Source organism: Dendrobates tinctorius, unplaced genomic scaffold, assembly GCF_039654945.1.
Source record: "Dendrobates tinctorius isolate UK_male_01 unplaced genomic scaffold, ASM3965494v1 ptg000055l, whole genome shotgun sequence".
NCBI lineage: Eukaryota > Metazoa > Chordata > Amphibia > Anura > Dendrobatidae > Dendrobates > Dendrobates tinctorius.
This window is the reverse complement of record NW_027361723.1, coordinates 5,806,961-5,833,976: the sequence shown is the minus strand read 5'-3', so window position 1 is coordinate 5,833,976 and position 27,016 is coordinate 5,806,961. Positions and strand designations below refer to the sequence as shown.

Below are 27,016 nucleotides of genomic sequence, written 5' to 3'. Positions count from 1 at the left end.
TTAATACACCTTACACAGCTGGACGCTCCTCATACAGTACCACCTCTCTGCTGTTATTTTTGGTACACTTTCCCAAACATAAGGAAGTATGGTGGAAGAATCTGCAGACATGGGCAGGGGGGGCGCAGCTGGTACTGATGGTGGTGGTGCATCGGCTTGTTCAGACAAAAGCACAATAGCAGCTAAGGCAGGAGGTGTTGAGCCCGCGTCATCGTCTGGCCCAAGAAGGCCTGCAAGGTTCCCTTTTCTTGGAGTAGGAAAACCCCTTTTAAAGCCGGAGCATCAGGAACAGGTTTTGGCGTACATTGCCGAAACAGCCACCAGCTCTATTGCCTCCTCTTCTGAACGTTAACATCACTGTAGACATAAAAATACACAAAGAAAATGGGAGACGTTTATTAGCATTCTGAATAGGACCTGTGCACAATATATACCGTATGGGAATAAACATGTGAGAAATAGGAGGAAACCACTATGGCTAAATAGAGCTGTAAGGGGTGCAATAAGAGATAAAAATAAAGCATTTAAAGAATTAAAGCAAGTAGGTGGTGATGAGGCATTAACTAAATACAGAAGATTAAATAAATTCTGTAAAAAGCAAATCAAAACAGCAAAGATTGAGACAGAGAGACATATTGCCAGAGAAAGTAAAAATAATCCCAAAATATTCTTTAACTACATAAATAGTAAGAAGCTAAAAAATGATAATGTTGGCCCCCTTAAAAATAGTCTGGGTGAAATGGTGGAGGAGGATGAGGAAAAAGCCAATATGCTAAATGACTTTTTTTCGACAGTGTTTACACAAGAAAATCCCATGACGGATAACATGATCAGGGATAAAAATTGTCCATTAAATGTCACCTGCTTAACCCAGCAGGAAGTACGGCGGCGTCTAAAAATCACTAAAATTGACAAATCCCCGGGCCCGGATGGGATACACCCCCGAGTACTGCAGGAATTAAGCACAGTCATAGATAGACCATTATTTTTAATCATTAAAGATTCCATAATAACAGGGTCTGTACTACAGGACTGGAGTATAGCAAATGTGGTGCCAATATTCAAAAAGGGGACAAAAACTGAACTTGGAAATTATAGGCCAGTGAGTTTAACTTCAACTGTGGGTAAAATCCTGGAGGGTTTTCTAAGAGATACTATACTGGAGTATCTGGAGAAGAATAACCTCATGACCCAATATCAACATGGGTTTACAAGGGACCGTTCCTGTCAGACTAATCTGATAAGCTTTTATGAAGAGGTAAGTTCCGGACTGGACCAAGGGAATGCAGTGGACGTGGTGTAAATGGACTTTTCAAAAGCTTTTGATACGGTGCCACACAAAAGGTTGATACATAAAATGAGAACAATGGGGATAGGGGAAAATATGTGTAGGTGGGTTAAGAGCTGGCACAGGGATAGGAAACAAAGGGTGGTTATTAATGGAGCACACTCGGACTGGGTCACAGTTAGCAGTGTGGTACCACAGGGGTCAGTTTTGGGCCCGCTTCTTTTTAACATATTTATTAATGACCTTGTAAGGGGCATAGAGAGTAGAATTTCAATATTTGCAGATGACACTAAACTCTGCAGGGTAATCAATACAGAGGAGGACAATTTTATATTACAGGAGGATTTATGTAAACTAGAAGCTTGGGCTGATAAATGGCAAATGAGCTTTAATGGGGATAAATGTAAGGTCATGCACTTGGGTAGAACAAACAAGATGTATAATTATGTGCTTAATTGTAAAACACTGGGCAAAACAGTCACTGAAAAAGACCTGGGTGTATGGGTGGAGGACAAACTCACATTTAGTGGCCAGTGTCAGGCAGCTGCTGCAAAGGCAAATAAAATAATGGGATGCATTAAAAGAGGCATAGATGCTCATGAGGAGAACATAATTTTACCTCTATATAAGTCACTAGTGCGACCACACTTAGAATACTGTGTACAGTTCTGGTCTCCGGTGTATAAGAAAGACATAGCTGAACTGGAGCGGGTGCAGAGAAGAGCGACCAAGGTTATTAGGGAACTGGGGGGTCTGCAATACCAAGACAGGTTATTACACTTGGGGTTATTTAGTTTGGAGAATCGAAGGCTTAGGGGTGATCTTATTACAATGTATAAATATATGCGGGGACAATACCAAGACCTTTCTAATGATCTTTTTACTCTTAGACCTGTGACGGGGACAAGGGGGCATCCTCTACGTATGGAGGAAAGAAGGGACTGGATGCCTTTCTTGAAAAGTATAATATTACAGGGGATATACACTAGTTTCCTTAGTGTTGCATTGATCCCGGAGCTAGTCTGATTGCCGTATGTGGAGTCGGGAAGGAATTTTTTTCCCCAATGTGAAGTTTACTGTTTGCTACATGGGTTTTTTTTGCCTTCCTCTGGATCAACATGTTAGGGCAAGTTAGGATAGGATATGGGTTGAACTAGATGGACTTAAAGTCTCCCTTCAACCTTAATTACTATGTTACTATGTTACTATGTTACTGCTCCAAAAGGTGCGAAGACTGTGCTCACACATCCGTCGCTCGGCCGTACACTCCAGTCGTATGCAGAAGCTGCAGCGATTGCTCCACCTCCCCAAGCACTGCCTAATCATAGATGTTGCAACAAGGTGGAACTCCACCCTGCACATGGTTGAGAGGCCATGCGAACAGAGGCAGGCTGTAATGCATTTGTGGGAGGATACACGGGCAGGCAGTTTGAGGGAAGACATGGAATTGTCGGGTGTGCAGTGGTCAAAGCTGAAAGACCTCAGTAAAGTCCTTCAGTGTTTTGAGGAATGCACACGGCTGGTAAGCGCAGACGATGCCATTATAAGTATGAGCATCCCACTTATGCGTCCGCTCATGCAAAGCTTGACGCACATTAAGGATCTGGCATCTGCATCAGAGGAGGAGGAACAGGAGGAGGAGGAGGGAAGCCTTGCTGACAGTCAGCCATTGTCTGGTCAGGGAACTGTCCTGGACGAGGTGGATGAAGAAGAGGAAGAGGAGGAGGATGAGGGGGATGATTATTTTGGGCAGGAGGATGCTTCTCAGGGGGCAAGAGAAAATGTTGGCGTTCCAAGGTCAGGAATAGTGTTTGTGTATGACTGGAGGGATTTGGATTTGCCAGAAAGAGCTCCTCCACCCAGCAGTGGCAGTGCATTATTGACACCTGGAACATTGGCCCACATGTGCGATTATGCCTTGCGGATCCTAAAAAGGGACCCCCGCATTGCCAAAATGATGAAGGATGAGGACTACTGGTTGGCCAGCATCCTGGATCCACGCTACGAAGGCAAATTATACAACATCATGCCACAGGAGAACCTAGAGATAATATTGGCTAACAAACAAGCAAATCTGGTAAACCGTTTGTTTGAGGCTTACCCAGCACACAGCAGCGGAGCTGGTTCTCCCACGAGCCGTAGGGGGCACAATGGAAGAAGTGTTCATGGTGCACACAGCCGAAGTGGCATTGGAGACAGGGGTTTCATGACCATGTTGTGGAATGATTTCTCAAGTACCGCTCACACGACTGCTAATACTGCATTGATTAAAAGTGACTGGAGACAGCAGTTGTCAACTATGGTAACAAACTACTTCTCCCATATCGTTGTTTTCCCTCACAGGTCATTCCCCTTTGACTATTGGGCCTCTAAACTGGACACCTGGCCTGAATTGGCACACTATGCCTTACAGGAGCTCGCTTGCCCTGCTGCTATTGTGTTATCTGAGTCTTCAGTGCTGCTGGATCAATCCTGACAGAAAAAAGGACCCGTCTGTTGACCCAAAATGTTGATGATCTAACCTTCATTAATATGAACCATGCATGGGTTTCAAAGGATTTTGTCCCACCTTCCCCTGATGACACATAGTTTGCCAGAAAACTGCCTCGCTTTTGTCCTCCTCTTCCTCGGACTTGCCCAATTCCGCCATTTGCAGCAGCTGAATGTCCAGCCTACACATCAACATATGCCATTTTTTAAACCTCCCTAACTGGGCTGCCCACCCCCCCAAGGGCTGGGGTCAATACCTGGCGCACCCGGGCAAGTGCCATTGCTCTGAACAGGTGGATGGGCCCACTGATGGCCGAAGGCACTGGCACAGGGCCCCTCACAGTATAATACAGTGTCTCTGACAGTGGGGGGGCCCACTTGCCGTCAGACACACCAGCGTACTATGATGGGCCCTGTGCCAGTACCGTCGACCACGAGAGTGCCACCCCTGCTTGGTCATGGCCACAGCACTTGCAAGTTGCAATACTTACCTCTCCCTGCTCCACCGCTATGTAGTCTGGGCAGTTAAATCCTTCACAGGGACGATCACTAGAAATTTGGTGCAGTGATCGATGATGGTTAAGATGTAGCTATTGCCTGTCCTGCTGGCCTCTACCTTCAGATGATCAATGGCTACCGTTTGTAATGGACGTCAACTTACAAGCGGATGCATTGGTGCTTTATGATCACCTTTCACAGTTGTGATAGTAACAGATGTGTGACATTCCTGACAGCATTTTTCAATGTCTCCTCTCATACCAATCCAATAGAATCGCCTACGGCCTGTGGCTTCTGTCTTTTGCACTCCAAAATGACCAGACACATCATGATAGGCAGTGAGGACCATGTCTACATCTCTCCCTGTGATCACAATTTGATGGAGATGAGTAACTGTGATGTGATCCATGCTACTGCGATAAAGCAATCCTTTCTTCACAAAGAACCTTTTTCGCTGTCTCCACAGACAGTAATTGAGAGTCTGCATCGCCTCTGCAACATCTACCGGGAGATTTTCCGGCAATGAGTAATTCCCAAATTTCTGCTAACACTCAACTTTCCGTCTGTACTTGTATCCATGTAGTTTCCAGTAGCGGAGAGTCTGGACTGGCTTACGAGATTGAAATATAAACGAAGAATTAAAAGTACCACAACACTGTATACTGTTGTATGCTTCGAATACCTTTCCCTTTTTCTACTTTTTAAATTCTGGTGTAATACATGGTGAACCTCTGAGTGTCTGTGTCTGACTCCAGAAGTATAGACAGAAATTTACAATTACCCCTAGACTGGATACACCTGGTATGTGCTGATACAGTACCTTTGTTCAAAATTTGTTATTATGGTATCATCCATTGGGAGTGAGCGTGTTTGGTTTACGCCTTCTATATACAGGGTGAATCGGAGATACCAATTTTTACCCTATACTCGATACAGCTTGTATCTTGCTATACAGTACCTTTGTTCGACATTTAGTATTACAGTCAAATCTGTCATGAACTCATTTTCTGCACCACCAGTTGAGAGTTCCCCTTCCGTTCTCCCTCTGGTGGTGACAGGAGGTAGTGCGGTTGGTTTAAGTGGTAGTCATCTGCCACCTGATGAGGAAGATAACGATTGGATCTCTGGAGTATCAGACTGGATATAAGACAGCCAACGCCCTATCCGGGTGCTGGTGATTCAGTCTGCTTCTCAGGTCCTGGACTTCTGCTCTCTTCCAGTCTTCTCAAGTTAAGTTTGTTTTTTGCTAATGTTCACACTTGCTCTTGTTGGTCAATTCAGTTTTTTGTGTAATCAGCCTGCCCCTGCTGGGGCTATGCTGAAATTCTACTCCTATTAATCAGTATTTGCCAATCTGCTTTCTGTCCCTTATTAGATTGGCCTCTTTTTTGCTCTGTCTCAGAATATTTCAGAGTGCTGATATAGGTTTAGAAGTCTAGTGACTTCAGGGTTAATTTTGCTATCAGAAGTGTTGGACAATATTTTAGGAGGTTTTTTTTTGGCAGATTGCAAACAGTGTCTTTCCTTTTCTGTCCTTTTTAGTTAGCCGGGCCCCATCGTTTGCTCAGCCTATTTTCCTGCCTTTGTATTTTCATCTTGTTTCACCGTCAATACATGTGGGGGGCTGTCTTTCCTTTGGGGTCTGCTCTGGGGCAGTTAGTTTTCCTCTTTTCCTGCTTTAGGCTTATGTAGTTCTCCGGTTGTGACGAGGCATCTAGGAACATCGTAGGAACGCTCCATGACTGCTGCTAGTTGTGCGGTTAAGATCAGGGATCTGCAATCTGCATAGTTACCAACTTCTCTGGTTTTCTGAGACTTAGCTTGTTGTCTTTTTTTGCTCCTCAGTTTCCCATTCATAACACAAATCCATACTGAGTGAGCGTCTTAGAGTGACTACGGGACTATGTGTAAGGAGAAGTCAAATGTACCCTATAATATATATACTTGCTATCTTGTTATCCAGTACCTTTTTTACAACATTTTTTATTATGGTCAAACCCAGACTGAGTGAGGGTGACTCTGGAAATATATACAGAGATTTCAAATTTGGCCAATACTCTATACTACTGTACGCTTGTGTTACATTACCCATTTACAGCTTTTCATATTCTTGTGTAATCCATACTGGGCCTGAGAGCGTTTGTGTCTGCCTCCTGAAATATATACGGAGATTAATAATGTTTACACTATTCTATATATACCTTGTATCTGGTGATACTGTACCCTTTTTCAACTTTTTATTTTATTGTGTACTCCTTACTGAGCCTGTGAGCGTCTGTGTATGACTCATGAAATATATATACGGAGATTTACTGTTATCCCTAGACTGTATAGAGCTGTATGCTTCTGATACAGTACCATATATCTGCTGGTATTTTGGGTCCATTTTCCAAAACATGAGGAAGTATGGTGGAAGAGGACACGGACGTGGGCATGGGGGGCCACCTGGTACTGATGGTGGTGGTGGTGCATCTGCTGGTAGTGCCAAAAACACAATAGCAGCTAAGGCAGGAGGTGTTGAGCTTGCATCATGGTGCAGCTCTGGAAGGCCTGTTAGGCTCCCTTTTCTGGGAGAAGGTAGACTGATTTTAAAGCCGGAGCATCAGGAACTGTTTTTGGCTTACATTGCTGAAACAGCCTCCAGCTCTATCGCCTCCTCTTCTGAAGTTTAAAAAAATGCAAGCACTGAGTCGTCAGTGCAGGCTTCTGGTCAGGAGCAACCCCTTTCCTTGTGTCCTTCACACACACCAAAAGTGAAAGATGCGGCAGCACACACTTCAGATTACTCCATGGAGCTCTTTTCACATACCATGCCTGGGTTAATTAAAAATGGGGCCCATCATATACTGGAGCATTCCAAATGGGGGACATCAGACACTGGAGCAGCATTTACGGGGCTCATAATACACTGGAGCATTAGAAATGGAGCCCATTAAACATTGAGCATTATTAGGGCCCATCATACACTGGACCAACATCCTTGAGGCCCATCATATACTGGAGCATTCCAGATGGGGGACATCAGACACTGGAGCAGCATTTACAGGGCCCATTATACACTGGAGCATTAGAAATTGAGCCCATTATATATGGAGCATTATTTGGGCCCATAAGACACTGGAGAATCATCCATGGGACTCATCATATACTGGAGCATTCTAAATGGGGCAGATCAGACACTGGAGCAGCATCTATGGGGCACATTATACAGTGGAGCATTAGAAATGGGGCCCATTATATATGGAGCATTATTTGGGCCCATAATACACTGGAGCATCATCCATGGGGACCATCATATACTGTAGCATTATGTGGAGCTCATCATATACTGTATGGAACATTATATGTGACCAATTAGTCTGTATGGAGAAATATATGGGGCTCGTTATTCTGTATGGCGCACAATGTGGTGGCCATAACACTGTATGGAGTAATATACTGACCTTTTTTTGCGCTATTGTACAATTTAAAATAGATCGGTCATGTCATGTAAGCGGTGAAGTATGTGTCATTGTACTACACCTATATTTCTCTGCCATATCAGAGCATCATGAGTTGTGGTATGTGTTAAAGGGGTGCACTGACACTCTTTGGCCCAGGGCACACAAAAACCTGGAGCCAGCCCAACCCCCCCCCACAACTTTAGCCAAATAACCCCCAGTTTTCAATGCGCAACTATTATTATGAAGTAAATTAAGGTTGACAAGCTTCAATAATAAGAATTGATGTTTTTGGCATTGAAATGGGCACTGTAGGTGTGTTTACTGTCCTCCACTCCCTGCCGACTTTGCTTCCCCATTGACTTGCATTGGGTTTCGTGTTTCAGTCCACCTCCGACTTTTCCCTATAGTCGGTCGATTTCGTTCGACCCGACTTTTGCAAAAGTGGGGTTTCATTAAACCCGACTCGACCCTAAAAAAGGCAAAGTCGCTCATCTCTAGAGATAAGACGTCTCAGCAATAGAGATAGGGAGAGAAAGGCATAAAACACTAAATAAATATTGCAGGTAGTGTGTGACAGCGCAGTGGTATGCAGGTGCAGTGAGAGCACTTGGATATTAGTAGGGCAGTATGTAATAGAAAGCGGTATGTAATAGAAAGCAGGCACACTAAAATAAGGTAGATCCGCTAAGCCCAAAGTCTACGTGAGCACAGGCGTGTCAGTGCAGCAGGCAGAGGTTTCATGCTGAAACAGACAGCAGAGTTACTAGAGGAAAAGTAAAAGTCTTAAAGGGGTCCTGTAAGCTGCAAACAGACAGGAAACATCCCGGAAGCCGCTAGTGGGGATGAAGTGGCAAACTGAAAGTCTTAAAGGGATCCTGGAAGCTGCAAATGGACAGGAGATGTCCTGGAAACAACAGTTGGACATTTGGAGGCAAGCTGAAATGCTTAAAGGGGTCTTGGACACCGTAAGTGGACAGGAGATATCCCAAAAACTGCATGTGGACATGTAAACGAAAACTGAAAGTCTTAAAGGGGTCAACGAAGCCATAAGCAGACATGAGACGTCCCAGATGTTGCAGGTGGACATGTAGAGGCAAACTGAAGGTCTTTAAGTGGTCCTGGAAGCCACAAGCGGACAGGAGACATCCTGGATGTCGCAGTTGAACATGTAGAGGCAAACTGAATGTCTTAAAGGGGTCCTGGAAGCCACAGACAGGTAGCAGACAAAACTCCAGAGTAACAGTAAAGACTAAATACTATGGAAGACGCAGGTGACTAGGAGACGTCCGGAAACCCAACAAACATGCAGCAGAGGTCTTAGAAGACCGGGAATAGGTAGCAGACCGATCTAAAGAATAACTAGAAAGTCTGAATACCATGGAAGCCGCAGCCAAACAGGTGATGTCCTAAAGCCCACTGATATGTAGCAGGGTTACTGGAAGCCACAGCCAAACAGATGACATCCTGTCAGACCACTGACATGTAGCAGGGTTACTGGAAGCCGCAGCCAAACAGATGACGTCCCGTCAAACGACTGACATGTAGCAGGGTTACTGGAAGCCGCAGCCAAACAGATGACGTCCCGTCCAACCACTGACATGTAGCAGGGTTACTGGAAGCCGCAGCCAAACAAGTGATGTCCTGTCAGACGACTGACATGTAGCAGGGTTACTGGAAGCCGCAGACAAGTAACTCATGGACAGCAAACCACCGGCAGCCAGGAGACATATTACTGTGGACAGGAACTAAGCAAAGACAAACTAAAAGAGTTACTAGAAAGTCTTAATATAATACCAAGACCCAAGTGTGTGTCTGGGGAGGCCTCATATTGGTCTATGAAATACAACACATGGGCGTATGCGGGGCTACTTGTGACATGGAGCACAAAAACATCTAACAGACTGGGGCATGTACGTAACACCATAGAGCATGATAGGGGTTGGATGTGATGCACCCCAGAGGCCATGGGCTACTTGGTACCCGGCCGGTCATCTTAAAGGGATGTGTCACAGTGGCAGTGACCCGGTCTGTGGCCCCAGGCAGTCATGTAAAGGGGAGTATTGATTAGGGATAAAGTTTATGTAGTGATTCGTGACGCCAGTTGGAGTGATCGACTGTATTATAGCCGGCACTGCAGAAGATCCCTGGGGGAGTAGATGGTGATGGCAGTGCAGATGTTAAACCCTCTCCAACCAGGGCTGACCCCAGAGATTGTGATGGAAGTAGAAGGCACGGAGTAATAAGGAAGGAGACAAGGAAAGTCACTTTAGTATTTACTGTATTTCAGGTGCAGTTCAGAGGAGATATTACAACTCTCACCAGGTTACAGTCTGCTCTGCAGAATGGGAGTTATCCTTCACTCTGCTGTGACTGTGTAAGTTTCCTGCTATTCTAATCCCTTCTGGGACCAAGGCGTCCCGGAGTCTAGAACTTCCGGTATAGCAACTACTCACTGTGTATTCCTCCTCTGGCAACTTGCAGCTTGGATCCTGTGTGAAGCTCCAGTTCCTTCTTGCACAAACCTTCACTGATCCTAGTTTGCTGCAGTCTTCCCAGGGAAAACACTCTGCTGTTGGTTTGATAAACTCACACAGTCTCTCAGCTTACCACCCTGCTCGGAAAGCATGGATGGCCTAGGGGCTGACTACCTGATTCTTATTAGCTTTCCTCCTGGAGGAAGCGCATGTCATGGCTTCCAGGAGCTTTCTCCATTCCGCCTTCACCTTCTTCTTCACTGAAAACCACAACTCGGATCCTCCCCCTCCCAGTTAGGGTATATCTGCAAATCTCTGAGGTTCAGACAAGTAAGGGAGTGAGGTAAATTGTGTGTGTGTTGTGGTCTCTAGCAGAGAAAGCATAACTCCCATTGCTCTCAAAACACATACAAAACAGTACATATTTTGTGGCAGTAAAGACGTAGGGTGCCACAGATGCAGTCCTAGGAGTCCTCAGAGTGTTACACATCTTTTTAGGACAATCAAAGGCATAGCAGCATTCAGATTATTGGCCAAGATCTCCTCCTGGTGGTGACTGCAGGTAGCCCAAACTTTATCATATTTTATGTGTGCAGGGAATCTGGGGCGCTGAACTGGAGAACTAAGAAAGCCAGACAACATGGTGATACAAACTATGAGACGCTGAAAAACGTTTCTCAATCTCTCTTGCTAATGATCCGGGGTCTATTAATCTTCAATTCATTTTTTTTTCTTTTTCTATGGTTTTTATCTTTCTATTATTTTTAGTTAATTATTGATTATATTTGTGATCTCTGCTCCACTTTGGTGCGGCGCGTCACTTACGCCATGGTCCATTAGGAGCGGGGAGGACGGTCTGCCATGTCTCTATCCCTGCAGACGTCAGCCCGGCCGGTGAGATTGATGGGAGGTTGCGGTGTCCCTCGGAAAGTAAATACATGGAGCCTAATGAATGAGATATATCCTGTCCACTCCTGTCCCAGATAAGTATTTAACAGCCGGTATTGGATTTTTGTGGTATCTTTCAGTAACTGGTGCATTATGACCATTAATGGATTTTTGAAGCTTGATTGATTTTTCATTAATTTGGTAAAAATCTTTCTCATCTCCCATATAATTCTGTCTTAAAACGCTGGCGGTGACAGCTCGATAAGTCATACGTCTCATAATGCAGAACGCGCCATCAATCTCCGGCAGCTCCCCGATTATCCCGGGCCCGGCGCACCCATCATTTTTCACTCTGCGCTCTGACGAAAGTAAACACTGAATTATTAACACACTTTGACTTGGGCATCGCAGATGGATTTATGGCGGACATTACGCCTGTGATTAGCTTACCTGTCCTCTCTGCCTTCCTGTAGGTTAATGTACTCCGACGATATCTCATAACATTGGATGAGACCGGTCAAGGCAAATATATGACCCATTACCTCTGTAGACTTAACCATGAGAACACCAGGAACGGAAAACTAAAAATAAATGCAAATGAAAAAAAAAATTAAAGAATAAAATTTACAATTCATGTATAATAATCAAAAAGTGCAAGCATAATAATGCGAGCTTAAAATGTGTTTCCAACTCAAAAGAAAATAAACTTGAGAAAATCTTAAATATATATATATATATATATATATATATTTAACTTTTTTAACTATTTGAGGATTATATATATATATATATATATATATATATATATATATAGTCTCCAAATATTTAAAAATAAAATAAATAAAAAAAATATACCATATATATATATATATATACTAGCTGAAGAGCCCGGCTCTGCCCGGGCATAGTAACTAACTGTGGTTAGTTATAGCAAATTATAATTATCCTCCATCCCATAGGCCCGTGCCCATATACCCATCATACATATCCACCATCCCATAGTCCCGTGCCCATATACCCATCACACATCCTACATCCCATAGTCCCGTGCCCATATATCCATCACACATCCTCCATCCCATAGTCCCGTGCCCATATACCCATCATACATATCCACCATCCCATAGTCCCGTGCCCATATACCCATCACACATCCTACATCCCATAGTCCCGTGCCCATATATCCATCACACATCCTCCATCCCATAGTCCCGTGCCCATATACCCATCATACATATCCTCCATCCCATAGTCCCGTGCCCATATACCCATCATACATCCTCCATCCCATAGTCCGGTGCCCATATACCCATCATACATATCCACCATCCCATAGTCCCGTGCCCATATACCCATCACACATCCTACATCCCATAGTCCCGTTCCCATATATCCATCACACATCCTCCATCCCATAGTCCCGTGCCCATATACCCATCATACATATCCTCCATCCCATAGTCCCGTGCCCATATACCCATCATACATATCCTCCATCCCATAGTCCCGTGCCCATATACCCATCATACATATCCTCCATCCCATAGTCCGGTGCCCATATACCCATCATACATATCCACCATCCCATAGTCCCGTGCCCATATACCCATCACACATCCTACATCCCATAGTCCCGTTCCCATATATCCATCACACATCCTCCATCCCATAGTCCCGTGCCCATATACCCATCATACATATCCTCCATCCCATAGTCCCGTGCCCATATACCCATCATACATATCCTCCATCCCATAGTCCCGTGCCCTTATACCCATCACACATCCTCCATCCCATAGTCCAGTGCCCATATACCCATCATACATATCCGCCATCCCATAGTCCCGTGCCCATATACCCATCATACATATCCTCCATCCCATAGTCCCGTGCCCATATACCCATCATACATATCCGCCATCCCATAGTCCCGTGCCCATATACCCATCATACATATCGCCATCCCATAGTCCCGTGCCCATATACCCATCATACATATCCTCCATCCCATAGTCCCATGCCCATATACCCGTCATACATATCCTCCATCCCATAGTCCCGTGCCCATATACCCATCATACATATCCGCCATCCCATAGTCCCGTGCCCATATACCCATCATACATATCCTCCATCCCATAGTCCCATGCCCATATACCCGTCATACATATCCTCCATCCCATAGTCCCATGCCCATATACCCGTCATACATATCCGCCATCCCATAGTCCCGTGCCCATATACCCATCATACATATCCTCCATCCCATAGTCCCGTGCCCATATACCCGTCATACATATCCTCCATCCCATAGTCCCATGCCCATATACCCGTCATACATATCCACCATCCCATAGTCCCATGCCCATATACCCATCATACAAATCCTCCATCCCATAGTCCCGTGCCCATATATCCGTCATACATATCCGCCATCCCATAGTCCCGTGCCCATATACCCATCATACAAATCCTCCATCCCATAGTCCCGTGCCCATATACCCGTCATACATATCCTCCATCCCATAGTCCTGTGCCCATATACCCATCATACATATCCTCCATCCCATAGTCCCGTGCCCATATACCCATCATACATATCCTCCATCCCATAGTCCCGTGCCCATATACCCGTCATACATATCCTCCATCCCATAGTCCTGTGCCCATATACCCATCATACATATCCGCCATCCCATAGTCCCGTGCCCATATACCCATCATACATATCCTCCATCCCATAGTCCCGTGCCCATATACCCGTCATACATATCCTCCATCCCATAGTCCCGTGCCCATATACCCATCATACATATTCTCCATCCCATAGTCCCGTGCCCATATACCCGTCATACATATCCTCCATCCCATAGTCCTGTGCCCATATACCCATCATACATATCCGCCATCCCATAGTCCCGTGCCCATATACCCATCATACATATCCTCCATCCCATAGTCCAGTGCCCATATACCCGTCATACATATCCTCCATCCCATAGTCCCGTGCCCATATACCCATCATACATATTCTCCATCCCATAGTCCCGTGCCCATATACCCGTCATACATATCCTCCATCCCATAGTCCTGTGCCCATATACCCATCATACATATCCTCCATCCCATAGTCCCGTGCCCATATACCCATCATACATATCCTCCATCCCATAGTCCCGTGCCCATATACCCATCATACATATCCTCCATCCCATAGTCCGGTGCCCATATACCCGTCATACATATCCTCCATCCCATAGTCCCGTGCCCATATACCCGTCATACATATCCTCCATCCCATAGTCCTGTGCCCATATACCCATCATACATATCCTCCATCCCATAGTCCCGTGCCCATATACCCATCATACATATCCGCCATCCCATAGTCCCGTACCCATATACCCATCATACATATCCTCCATCCCATAGTCCCGTGCCCATATACCCGTCATACATATCCGCCATCCCATAGTCCTGTGCCCATATACCCATCATACATATCCTCCATCCCATAGTCCCGTGCCCATATACCCGTCATACATATCCTCCATCCCATAGTCCTGTGCCCATATACCCATCATACATATCCTCCATCCCATAGTCCCGTGCCCATATACCCATCATACATATCCGCCATCCCATAGTCCCGTGCCCATATACCCATCATACATATCCTCCATCCCATAGTCCCGTGCCCATATACCCATCATACATATCCTCCATCCCATAGTCCCGTACCCATATACACATCATACATATCCTCCATCCCATAGTCCCGTGCCCATATACCCGTCATACATATCCTCCATCCCATAGTCCCGTACCCATATACACATCATACATATCCTCCATCCCATAGTCCTGTGCCCATATACCCATCATACATATCCTCCATCCCATAGTCCCGTACCCATATACCCATCATACATATTCTCCATCCCATAGTCCCGTGCCCATATACCCATCATACATATCTGCCATCCCATAGTCCAGTGCCCATATACCCATCATACATATCTGCCATCCCATAGTCTAGTGCCCATATACCCATCATACATATCCTCCATCCCATAGTCCCGTGCCCATATACCCATCATACATATCCTCCATCCCATAGTCCCGTGCCCATATACCCATCATACATATCCGCCATCCCATAGTCCCGTGCCCATATACCCATCATACATATTCTCCATCCTATAGTCCCGTGCCCATATACCCATCACACATCCTCCATCCCATAGTCAACCATTGTGACATCATAATGAGGGGCGGGGCTTGACGCGCACACACTTTTTCCCCATTATGTAGATAGGGGTAAAATTGTTTGGTGAATTGGAACGCGCGGGGTTAAAATTTCACCTCACAACATAGCCTAGGACGCTCTCTGGGTCCAGACGAGTGACTGTGCCAAATTTTGTGGCTGTAGCTGCGACGGTGCGGATGCCAATCCTGGACACACACACACACACACATATACACACACATTGAGCTTTATATTAGATATATATATATATATATATATATATATATATATATATATATATATATATAATAGTTATATATAAAAATCCCCAAATAATTAATATTTAATAATAAATAATAAATATTAATCAATACATAATTAATAAAATTAAATAAAAAAATAATAAATACATAATCAATACATAAATAATAATAATAATAATAATAATAATAAATAATAAATAATTATAGTTAGAAAATATATAAAAATAGATGATATATAAAAATCCCCAAGTAATTAAAAAATAAAAAAGAGAAAAAAATATAAATTTATATACAGTATATAATGAAAGCTTAGCTCCAAAATCTAACGAATATAAATTACGGTATAAGGAAAATCTCAAAATATTTAAAAAATGTATATACGATAAATTATATAAAAAATATTTAAAATATATAATTATATATATATATATGTTTATACACATGTACACTCAATACAGCATATCATGTACCATACATTCATATATATGTCTATAAACAGAAATACTACATTAGTTTCAACATTTCAAGAGAATAAATGCTGAAAAGAAATTCAAAAAATACTTGCAAAATTTACAAGATAGTAAAATAATTGAAAGCTATCTATATGTAAAAAAATGTAGAATGTGAGCTATAACAAAAGCAGCGAAGAACAGTTCAAAACTTTAGAATTAAATATATTGTAAAATAAAATCTAAAAATAAGTTCATCCACTTATAAAATAAATGCTAAAAATGTGAAATGTAGTTTAAAAAAATTTGAGCAAATGATAAGAACAAGTAAGAAATTATTCAGACATGTAAAACATAAAAAGTTAAAAAAAAATGAAATCTAAAAAATGTATAGATGAAGAATTATTAAAAAAAATCCAAAAATAGTTTTCAAATATTTAGAAAATAAATTCTAAACAAAAGTAAAAAAAACAAAAAAAAAACAATTTAAAAATAAAATAGAAATGCCACAAAATTGCAAATAATTTCTGTAGAGATTGTAATCACTCACATCAGCCCCTATTCTACAGTGTGTTTTTGGGTGGGTGGAGAGTGTCCAAGTTGGAGGAGACCATAGTCATGCAGGTGCCATGCTGATTGTGCCCTTGTGGTGTAGAATGATAGAACTGACCGCTTATCCGTGGCACGTCCATAAGAGCCAAAATAAACTTTGATCTTCAGTGGAACTAAGAAGAAGATCATTGTGGTAGAACCAAACCTCGGAACCGTCCCAAATCCGGTGGGACAGTCACAAATTTCGTGAACTGTCCCACTGTCATATTAGTTTGGGGATATGTCCCGGCTTCCAGTGTATCTGTGTCCTCATGTGGTAGGGGGCCAGATTGGGGGGTGGACCACTGCTTACCCTGTCCGGATGACACAGACACCAGGTGATGCAAGGACGAGGCGGAGACAGATTTCAATAGTAACAGTTCCGGATTTATTCGTCGCCCTCCTGACGACCACAATCACGCACCGCAGCCTCCTTACAGTTCTCTGTCTCCAGGCCCGGGTACATGCACCTTTGCTCCAGTCGAAGTAACATCCCTCGTGGATCTTGCACTGGGGCTGTCCTAGACCAATCTACCGCCAGCGCTTCACCTGCTAGAGGTCGTCGTCCAATCGGTAACCCCGGGGCCTCGTCTGTCCTGCGGTCTGTCGGGTCAGGGCCACCCCCCTGTCTCTTTGCTGTCCGTCCCTTGGTTGAGCACTTCTCTCTTCACCGTCTTCTACCGAGCTCCTGCCGGGACTAGCCTGCCTGGAACCCTATCCTGTTCTATTTATCCCCTCTCTCACCGGGAATTCCCTTCCTGGGTTCCTATCTCCCCGCCCCCCATGAATAAGCGCTTCTCAAGCCATAAGCTGATGCTGAGTCCTAAGCTACTGCCCCCTGCCATCTTGTGGTCATTTCTAGGTACTGCACTCTCCTATCCACTTTTCCCAGCTGTCACCCTTCTATCCTGTCAATCTCCGTCTCTTGTGCACAAACCGTCCACTCCTACTACCAGTCACGTCTGTCCATCAAGTCACCGTCCCCACACTCACAACACATAAATACTTGAATACAATGGTGGAGCAGGGAGTGATGGACCTACAGGTCACATGACATTCTCAGGTCACCTGATTGACCATCAGAGACCAGCTCAGTGGCAGAGAAGCAGAGGCTTATAAGGACACACAGGCTAGTGCAATGCTGGAGTAGGGTCTACTGTCAGGGCTCCATACTGTATGGGGTCTGTGAGGGCTTCATACTGTGTGTGGGGTCTGTGAGGGCTTCATACTTTGTGTGGGGTCTGTGAGGGCTTCATATTGTCTGTGTGGGCTTCATACTGTTTGTGGGGTCTGTGGGGCTATCTACTGGATGTTGGGGCTTCATACTATATGTGGGGGCCGTAGGGCTTCATACTTTGTGAGGGTGCTTCATGCTGTGTTGGGTCTGTGGGGACTTCATACTGTGTAAGGGTCTGTAGAGCTTCCTACTGTGCGTCGGGGTTTCATACTATTGTGGCGCCCCTGAGGCTTCAGTCGCCACAGAGGTACTGCACCTTCTCCTAAGGTGTGGTGCACCACCATCCAGGTAGGGTGGGAACTCCCTTCCACATTCCAACACCTGCACTGCACACACAGGATAGTTCAGCAGTGACCCATCCATGCTTTAAGCTGGAAAGGTCATAGGGTGCCTTTTGTGGTCCCTGTCTTCGTAACACGGGAGGTGCTGGGGAGACGGGCGGAGTTAGATATAAAAGAGAGGGAAGCTGTAGGATTACAGGTCAGTCCGCAGAAGAAGGCAGGTGGAGTAGGAGAGGACAGCCACTTGGTGAGGAGTGGGGATCCCTGGAAGAAGGGATGGAGGAAGGAGTGCTGCAGCTGCCCCAGTGAACTGGGCCAGCTGGCACGGGAAGGAAGAGAAGGAGAAAGAGACGTAGACTGGAGACTACAGATTCCATAAGAGAGATAGAACAGATCGGAACGAAGGAGAATAGAAGGACGGTGGGAAGCAGGTTGAGAGAGAGAGAGAACCCTTCCAGTCCAGAGCGCAAAGGCCAGGGCCCGGTCCCCGAGGTTGATTGGATCTTTATGTCCGGCAACAGACACCGGTAGAGTAGTGAGCCACTAACGCCTTAATCCCATCGTAGACTTGGGACACAACAGCACTTGGATAGTGAGCCGGGACGCAGAGAGGAGTCCCCAAAGCAGGCTACAGCTGTCTGTCATACAAGTAGAGACTAGGAACACCTAGAGAGAGGCATTCCAGGGTAATAAAGTACTGGAGTGCTTCGCACCTAAAGGCGCATTGGAGGAGTCGTTCAGTAAGGTACATGTTGGAGCAATGGCGGATCTTAATAGGGGCGGATGGGGCGGTCGCCCCGGGCCCAAGGTTTTTTGGGGGCCCAGGGGCGGGCTGGGCCGGGTGGCAGAGAGGCAAATGCCCCCCGGACCGCTCCCCCAGCACCTGTACAGGGCCGGCCGTGCCCTGTGCTGTGACGCCGCCGGCAGCAGACAGCCGCCCGCGTCACATTCTATGAGGGGCCGGGAGCTGTGCACGGCCGTCACCTTGACGGCTGCTCAGCTCCGGCTGTACTTCCGGGTCAGATGTCGGGCGTGCGCGATGACGTCATCGTGCACGCGCCGACATGTCCCGGAGGATGCTGAAAGCAGAGGCGCTGCTGGGGAGCGAGCCGGCTGTGAGGTAAGTATGGGGAACTTTTTTATTTTTTTTATTTATAAAATGAATTAAATGGGGGAGGGGGTGAGTGGGGGCTGTACACAATGAAGGGGGGGTGACTGGGGCCTGTATATGATGAAGGGGGGGTGACTGGGGGCTGTATATGATGAAGGGGGGTGACTGGGGGCTGTATATGATGAAGGGGGGTGAGTGGGGGCTGTACACAATGAAGGGGGGGTGACTGGGGCCTGTATATGATGAAGGGGGGGTGACTGGGGCCTGTATATGATGAAGGGGGGGTGACTGGGGGCTGTATATGATGAAGGGGGGTGACTGGGGGCTGTATATGATGAAGGGGGGTGACTGGGGGCTGTATATGATGAAGGGGGGGTGACTGGGGTTGTACAGGATGAAGGGGGTGAGTGGGGGCTTCACATGATGAAGGGGGGATGAGTTGGGGCTTCACATGATGAAGGGGGGTGAGTGGGGCTGCACATGATGAAGGGGGGGTAAGTGGGACTGCACATGATGAATTAAGGGGTAAGTGGGACTGCACATGATGAATTAAGGGGTAAGTGGGACTGCACATGATGAATTGGGGGTAAGGGGGACTGCACATGATGTGGGGGTAAAATTAACTGCACATGATGATGGGGGAGTGGGGCTGCACATGAAGTTGGGGGGGAAGGGGACTGCACATGATAAAATGGAGGGGGGGATAAGGGGCTGCAAATGATGAAGCGGCACTGCAGATGAAGTGAGTGGGTGATAGGGGACTGCAATGGATGAAGTAAGGGGACTTCAAATTAAAGTGGGGACATTAAAGTGGATCCCCTATGGCCAGGATCACGTTGGGCGATTTTGTGCGTATTGGCCGTAGGCCTACAGCTTATGTGCAACGTCTTTTTAGGCCATGTCCACACGTGGTGGAATGGTGGCGGGTTTTCCGTATGGACCCGCAGCAAACCAAGTGCTGCGGTCCGTACGGCTGTCAATTCCCGCACGGGGACCGCAGCGCTCAGGTGGGAAGGGGGGTACAGGGGCCCAGGTTTTATGAACAGCCCCGGGCCCATAGTCCACTTAATCCGCCACTGTGTTGGAGTGTGGAAGGGAGAATCCTATCCTGCCTGGAGGTTGGCTGGGACCCTGACCTGAAGAACACAGTACGGAGGCAGGCAGGTGTGTGAACTGCAAACAGTGAGTAAAGCGTTGGAACCGCATACTCTGGTGTCCTCCAGTTATTCCTGCACCACTACACCTGGGTACCTGCACCTACACCAACTGTGCCTCCCCGCCATTACTTCATCTACACTGCCCTGGGACTACAGCTCCGCCAGTGGGGAGCTACACCATCTAAGCTGCGCATACCATCAGTCCCAGAGGATCTGCCCGCAGCGTCGGCCTAACATCACACTTGCTGAGCACCACAGGTGGCGTCACAAACTATTCCAATAAACTTTAACACCGTTAACATCACCGCCATTGATATTGGGCGCCCAAGGCCACGGACCGGGTCACCGCTGCTGTGACACATTCCCCCTGACACCGGCCCGGTACCGAGTACCCTGCTGCCCTGGGTGTGAGGGTGACCCACTATATGTGGGGGCTGCGGGGCTTCATACTGTGTGTGGGGTCTGTTGGGCTATCTACTGGGTATTGAGGCTTCATACTATATGTGGGAGCTGTGGGGCTTCATACTTTACGAGGGGGCTTCATGCTGTGTTATTCTGTGGGGACTTCATACTGTGTAAGGGTCTGTAGAGTTTCCTACTGTGCGTTGGGGCTTCATGTTATATGTGGGGGCTGTGGGGCTTCATACTTTGTGAGGGGGCCTCCTTCTGTGTGTGGGGCCATCTACTGGGTGTCGGGGGTTCATACTATATGTGGGGGCTGTGGGGCTTCATACTTTGTGAGGGGGTCTCATTCTGTTTGCTGGGTCTTTGAGGGCTTGATACTCTATATGGCATCTGTGCAGGCTTCATACTGTGTCTTGGGGCTTCATACTGCGTGAGGTGGACATTGTGGGGTCAGTAAAAGAGGTAAGCTGCAGTGTGGGAGCACTAAAAGGCTTCACTAGTAGAGTAGCTCTATGTGTTCCTAATATTCCATGTTGGGATTTATGGCGCTTCCGCTATATGCAAACACAGGTGGAGCTGAGCTGGTTGTATCCAGTGGAAATCCTGTGGTCTACATCGACTTCACTATGGGGGCCCTAATAATAATAATAATAATAATAATAATAATAATAATAATAATGATGACTCAGATTTCTTTTACAGATGTAAAATAAGAGAAACGTCAGAAATTTGAGCCGGAAATGTTAATGGAGGCCACACGGGAGGTGTACTAACATTATGTGCTCGTCCGAGCGTCCGCAAGTCTTTACGAGCCTACAACCCCCTGGAGGGGCCATAAAGCCGCGGTTATTGTGATATTGATCCCCACAGATCGGTCTACACCAGCAATTTTTTTTTAAATAACAGTCACATTAATATTGAATGAGCCGAAATGAATCATGATTTGGCGACATCTTAGGACGCTTCTGTCATCATTGACTCGGCCGAAGATAAGACAATGAGGCTCCCGGAGCTGGTGAAAGATGGACGGCGGGCTGCAGCGCAGAGTCACCAGCGGACCACAGGGAGCTCTTAAAGGGACAGAGTCGCTGATTCCCTCCAGGTGGCCGCAATGGCGACGATACAATGTTACTTATAAGTTTATTGTTCGCAGGTTACAAGGTATCAGAAAATGTATCGCACTGCAGAGAGGAGCGAGGTGTTACTACAGGAAGCTAAATCATTGCACTCTCATAGACATCGCTGCGCTCTCATAGACATCACTGCACTCTCAGAAATCACTGCGCTCTCATAGACATCGCTGCGCTCTCATAGACATCACTGTGCTCTCATAGACATCGCTGCACTCTCATAGACATCACTGTGCTCTCACAGATATCACTGCACTCATAGTAATCACTACGTTCTCATAGACATCACTGCACTCTCAGAAATCACTGCGCTCTCATAGATATCACTGCACTCATAGTAATCACTACGATCTCATAGAAATCACTGCGCTCTCATAGACATCACTGCACTCATAGAAATCACTGCGTTCTCATAGACATCACTGCGTTCTCATAGACATCACTGCGTTCTCATAGACATCCCTGCACTCTCAGAAATCACTGCGCTCTCATAGATATCACTGCACTCATAGTAATCACTACGATCTCATAGAAATCACTGCGTTCTCATAGACATCACTGCGTTCTCATAGACATCACTGCGTTCTCATAGACATCACTGCACTCTCAGAAATCACTGCGCTCTCATAGATATCACTGCACTCATAGTAATCACTACGATCTCATAGAAATCACTGCACTCTCATAGAAATCACTGCGTTCTCATAGACATCACTGCGTTCTCATAGACATCACTGCGTTCTCATAGACATCACTGCACTCTCAGAAATCACTGTGCTCTCACAGATATCACTGCACTCATAGAAATCACTGCGTTCTCATAGACATCACTGCACTCTCAGAAATCACTGCGCTCTCATAGATATCACTGCACTCATAGTAATCACTACGATCTCATAGAAATCACTGCGCTCTCATAGACATCACTGCACTCATAGAAATCACTGCGTTCTCATAGACATCACTGCGTTCTCATAGACATCACTGCGTTCTCATAGACATCCCTGCACTCTCAGAAATCACTGCGCTCTCATAGATATCACTGCACTCATAGTAATCACTACGATCTCATAGAAATCACTGCGTTCTCATAGACATCACTGCGTTCTCATAGACATCACTGCGTTCTCATAGACATCACTGCACTCTCAGAAATCACTGCGCTCTCATAGATATCACTGCACTCATAGTAATCACTACGATCTCATAGAAATCACTGCGCTCTCATAGAAATCACTGCGTTCTCATAGACATCACTGCGTTCTCATAGACATCACTGCGTTCTCATAGACATCCCTGCACTCTCAGAAATCACTGCGCTCTCATAGATATCACTGCACTCATAGTAATCACTACGATCTCATAGAAATCACTGCGCTCTCATAGAAATCACTGCGTTCTCATAGACATCACTGCGTTCTCATAGACATCACTGCGTTCTCATAGACATCACTGCACTCTCAGAAATCACTGCGCTCTCATAGATATCACTGCACTCATAGTAATCACTACGATCTCATAGAAATCACTGCGCTCTCATAGATATCACTGCACTCATAGTAATCACTACGATCTCATAGAAATCACTGCGCTCTCATAGAAATCACTGCGTTCTCATAGACATCACTGCGTTCTCATAGACATCACTGCGTTCTCATAGACATCACTGCACTCTCAGAAATCACTGCGCTCTCATAGATATCACTGCACTCATAGTAATCACTACAATCTCATAGAAATCACTGCGCTCTCATAGACATCACTGCGTTCTCATAGAAATCACTGCGTTCTCATAGACATCACTGCACTCTCAGAAATCACTGCGCTCTCATAGATATCACTGCACTCATAGTAATCACTACAATCTCATAGAAATCACTGCGTTCTCATAGACATCACTGCGTTCTCATAGAAATCACTGCGTTCTCATAGACATCACTGCACTCTCAGAAATCACTGCGCTCTCATAGATATCACTGCACTCATAGTAATCACTACGATCTCATAGAAATCACTGCGCTCTCATAGAAATCACTGCGTTCTCATAGACATCACTGCGTTCTCATAGACATCACTGCACTCTCAGAAATCACTGCGCTCTCATAGATATCACTGCACTCATAGTAATCACTACAATCTCATAGAAATCACTGCGTTCTCATAGAAATCACTGCGTTCTCATAGAAATCACTGCTCTCTCATAGAAATCACTGCGCTCTCATAGAAATCACTGCGCTCTCATAGACATCACTGCGTTCTCATAGACATCACTGCGTTCTCATAGAAATCACTGCGTTCTCATAGACATCACTGCACTCTCAGAAATCACTGCGCTCTCATAGATATCACTGCACTCATAGTAATCACTACGATCTCATAGAAATCACTGCGCTCTCATAGAAATCACTGCGTTCTCATAGACATCACTGCGTTCTCATAGACATCACTGCACTCTCAGAAATCACTGCGCTCTCATAGATATCACTGCACTCATAGTAATCACTACGATCTCATAGAAATCACTGCGCTCTCATAGAAATCACTGCGTTCTCATAGACATCACTGCGTTCTCATAGACATCACTGCACTCTCAGAAATCACTGCGCTCTCATAGATATCACTGCACTCATAGTAATCACTACGATCTCATAGAAATCACTGCGCTCTCATAGAAATCACTGCGTTCTCATAGAAATCACTGCGTTCTCATAGACATCACTGCACTCTCAGAAATCACTGCGCTCTCATAGATATCACTGCACTCATAGTAATCACTACGATCTCATAGAAATCACTGCGCTCTCATAGAAATCACTGCGTTCTCATAGACATCACTGCGTTCTCATAGACATCACTGCACTCTCAGAAATCACTGCGCTCTCATAGATATCACTGCACTCATAGTAATCACTACGATCTCATAGAAATCACTGCGCTCTCATAGAAATCACTGCGTTCTCATAGAAATCACTGCGTTCTCATAGACATCACTGCACTCTCAGAAATCACTGCGCTCTCATAGATATCACTGCACTCATAGTAATCACTACGATCTCATAGAAATCACTGCGCTCTCATAGAAATCACTGCGTTCTCATAGACATCACTGCGTTCTCATAGACATCACTGCACTCTCAGAAATCACTGCGCTCTCATAGATATCACTGCACTCATAGTAATCACTACGATCTCATAGAAATCACTGCGCTCTCATAGAAATCACTGCGTTCTCATAGACATCACTGCACTCTCAGAAATCACTGCGCTCTCATAGACATCGCTGCGCTCTCATAGACATCACTGTGCTCTCATAGATATCACTGCGTTCTCATAGACATCACTGCGCTCTCATAGACATCACTGCGCTCTCATAGAAATCACTGCGTTCTCATAGACATCACTGCGTTCTCATAGTAATCACTACAATCTCATAGAAATCACTGCGCTCTCATAGACATCACTGCACTCTCAGAAATCACTGCGCTCTCATAGACATCGCTGCGCTCTCATAGACATCACTGCACTCTCAGAAATCACTGCGCTCTCATAGACATCGCGGCGCTCTCATAGACATCACTGCGCTCTCATAGAAATCACTGCGTTCTCATAGACATCACTGCACTCTCATAGACATCACTGCGCTCTCATAGAAATCACTGCGTTCTCATAGACATCACTGCACTCATAGTAATCACTACAATCTCATAGAAATCACTGCACTCTCATAGGCATCACTGCGCTCTCATAGGCATCACTGCGCTCTCATAGACATCGCGGCGCTCTCATAGACATCACTGCACTCTCATAGAAATCACTGCGTTCTCATAGACATCACTGCACTCATAGTAATCACTACAATCTCATAGAAATCACTGCGCTCTCATAGGCATCACTGCGCTCTCATAGGCATCACTGCGCTCTCATAGGCATCACTGCGCTCTCATAGGCATCACTGCGCTCTCATAGACATCACTGTGCTCTCATAGATATCACTGCACTCATAGTAATCACTACGATCTCATAGAAATCACTGCGTTCTCATAGACATCACTGCACTCATAGTAATCACTACAATCTCATAGAAATCACTGCGCTCTCATAGGCATCACTGCGCTCTCATAGGCATCACTGCGCTCTCATAGGCATCACTGCGCTCTCATAGGCATCACTGCGCTCTCATAGACATCACTGTGCTCTCATAGATATCACTGCACTCATAGTAATCACTACGATCTCATAGAAATCACTGCGCTCTCATAGACATCACTGCGCTCTCATAGAAATCACTGCTTTATCATAGAAATCACTGCACTCTCAGGAAGATAACTGATCACACAGATGTCTCCACTCGGGATAACTGCGCTCTCATAAAACTCTCAAAAGAAAATCACTGCGCCCGTAAAAACCATTGCACTCTTGTAAAGATCACTGTGGCTTCATTAAATAAATCCCAGCATCACTGCGCTCTGTTAAAAATCACGTAATTGTAGGAATTAGAAAATGTGCAGCACTCCAGAGCCTTCATGTCTGTCACCTGCCCTGAGACGTGGTGCAGACAAGGTGCAGATAAGGTGCAGCCAATGTTCTGTCCCCACATGAGGCGAATGGAGGTGTAGTTGATTGGGGCTGGGAGAGATTCCTACCTTCCGATTCCTCAGTGCAGAGCAGACAGGACCATTGTTGCTGTTTTGCTGTTCATGCGTCCGGAGAGATGATACACACCAGATATTGTGAAGTCCAGACTTGTTTATTGGAAATCTGGACATACAGCGTATGATTGGCAATGCAGTAGGTTCTCCAGACGTGCAGGTGTAACAACCAAAGTGATACAGCAATGTGTGTGCAACAAGGTGTGCAGCAAATTGCTAGCAAGTTGGAGCAAGGTGAACAACGAATTTGTGTGTGGTCAAAAAACTGATGCCTTTTACAGCCTGGTAAGAGTGTCTCTCCCGGGTGAAAATGAAACTAATAATGGCCACCAGCAGGAAGAGAAGGAGTGACTGACCCGGAAGTGGAAGGCATGTGCTACAATTAATTAGCTGCAGGCTGCTGTACAGAAAAA

General features: G+C 45.6%; 1 long non-coding RNA gene across 2 annotated transcripts; it reads right to left on the bottom strand.

Moving 5' to 3' along the window:
- On the bottom strand, window positions 1–26,896 carry LOC141091727 (uncharacterized). 2 transcript variants are annotated; one of them, XR_012232561.1, is made up of 3 exons: window positions 26,598–26,896; window positions 11,532–11,662; window positions 1–357 (listed from the first exon to the last, which is right to left on the bottom strand). It is a non-coding gene; the product is annotated as an uncharacterized lncRNA (long non-coding RNA). The 2 variants fall into 2 exon arrangements; XR_012232562.1 differs by lacking the exon at window positions 1–357 and adding an exon at window positions 10,090–11,440.
- Between the last annotated feature and the right edge of the window lie 120 nt (window positions 26,897–27,016).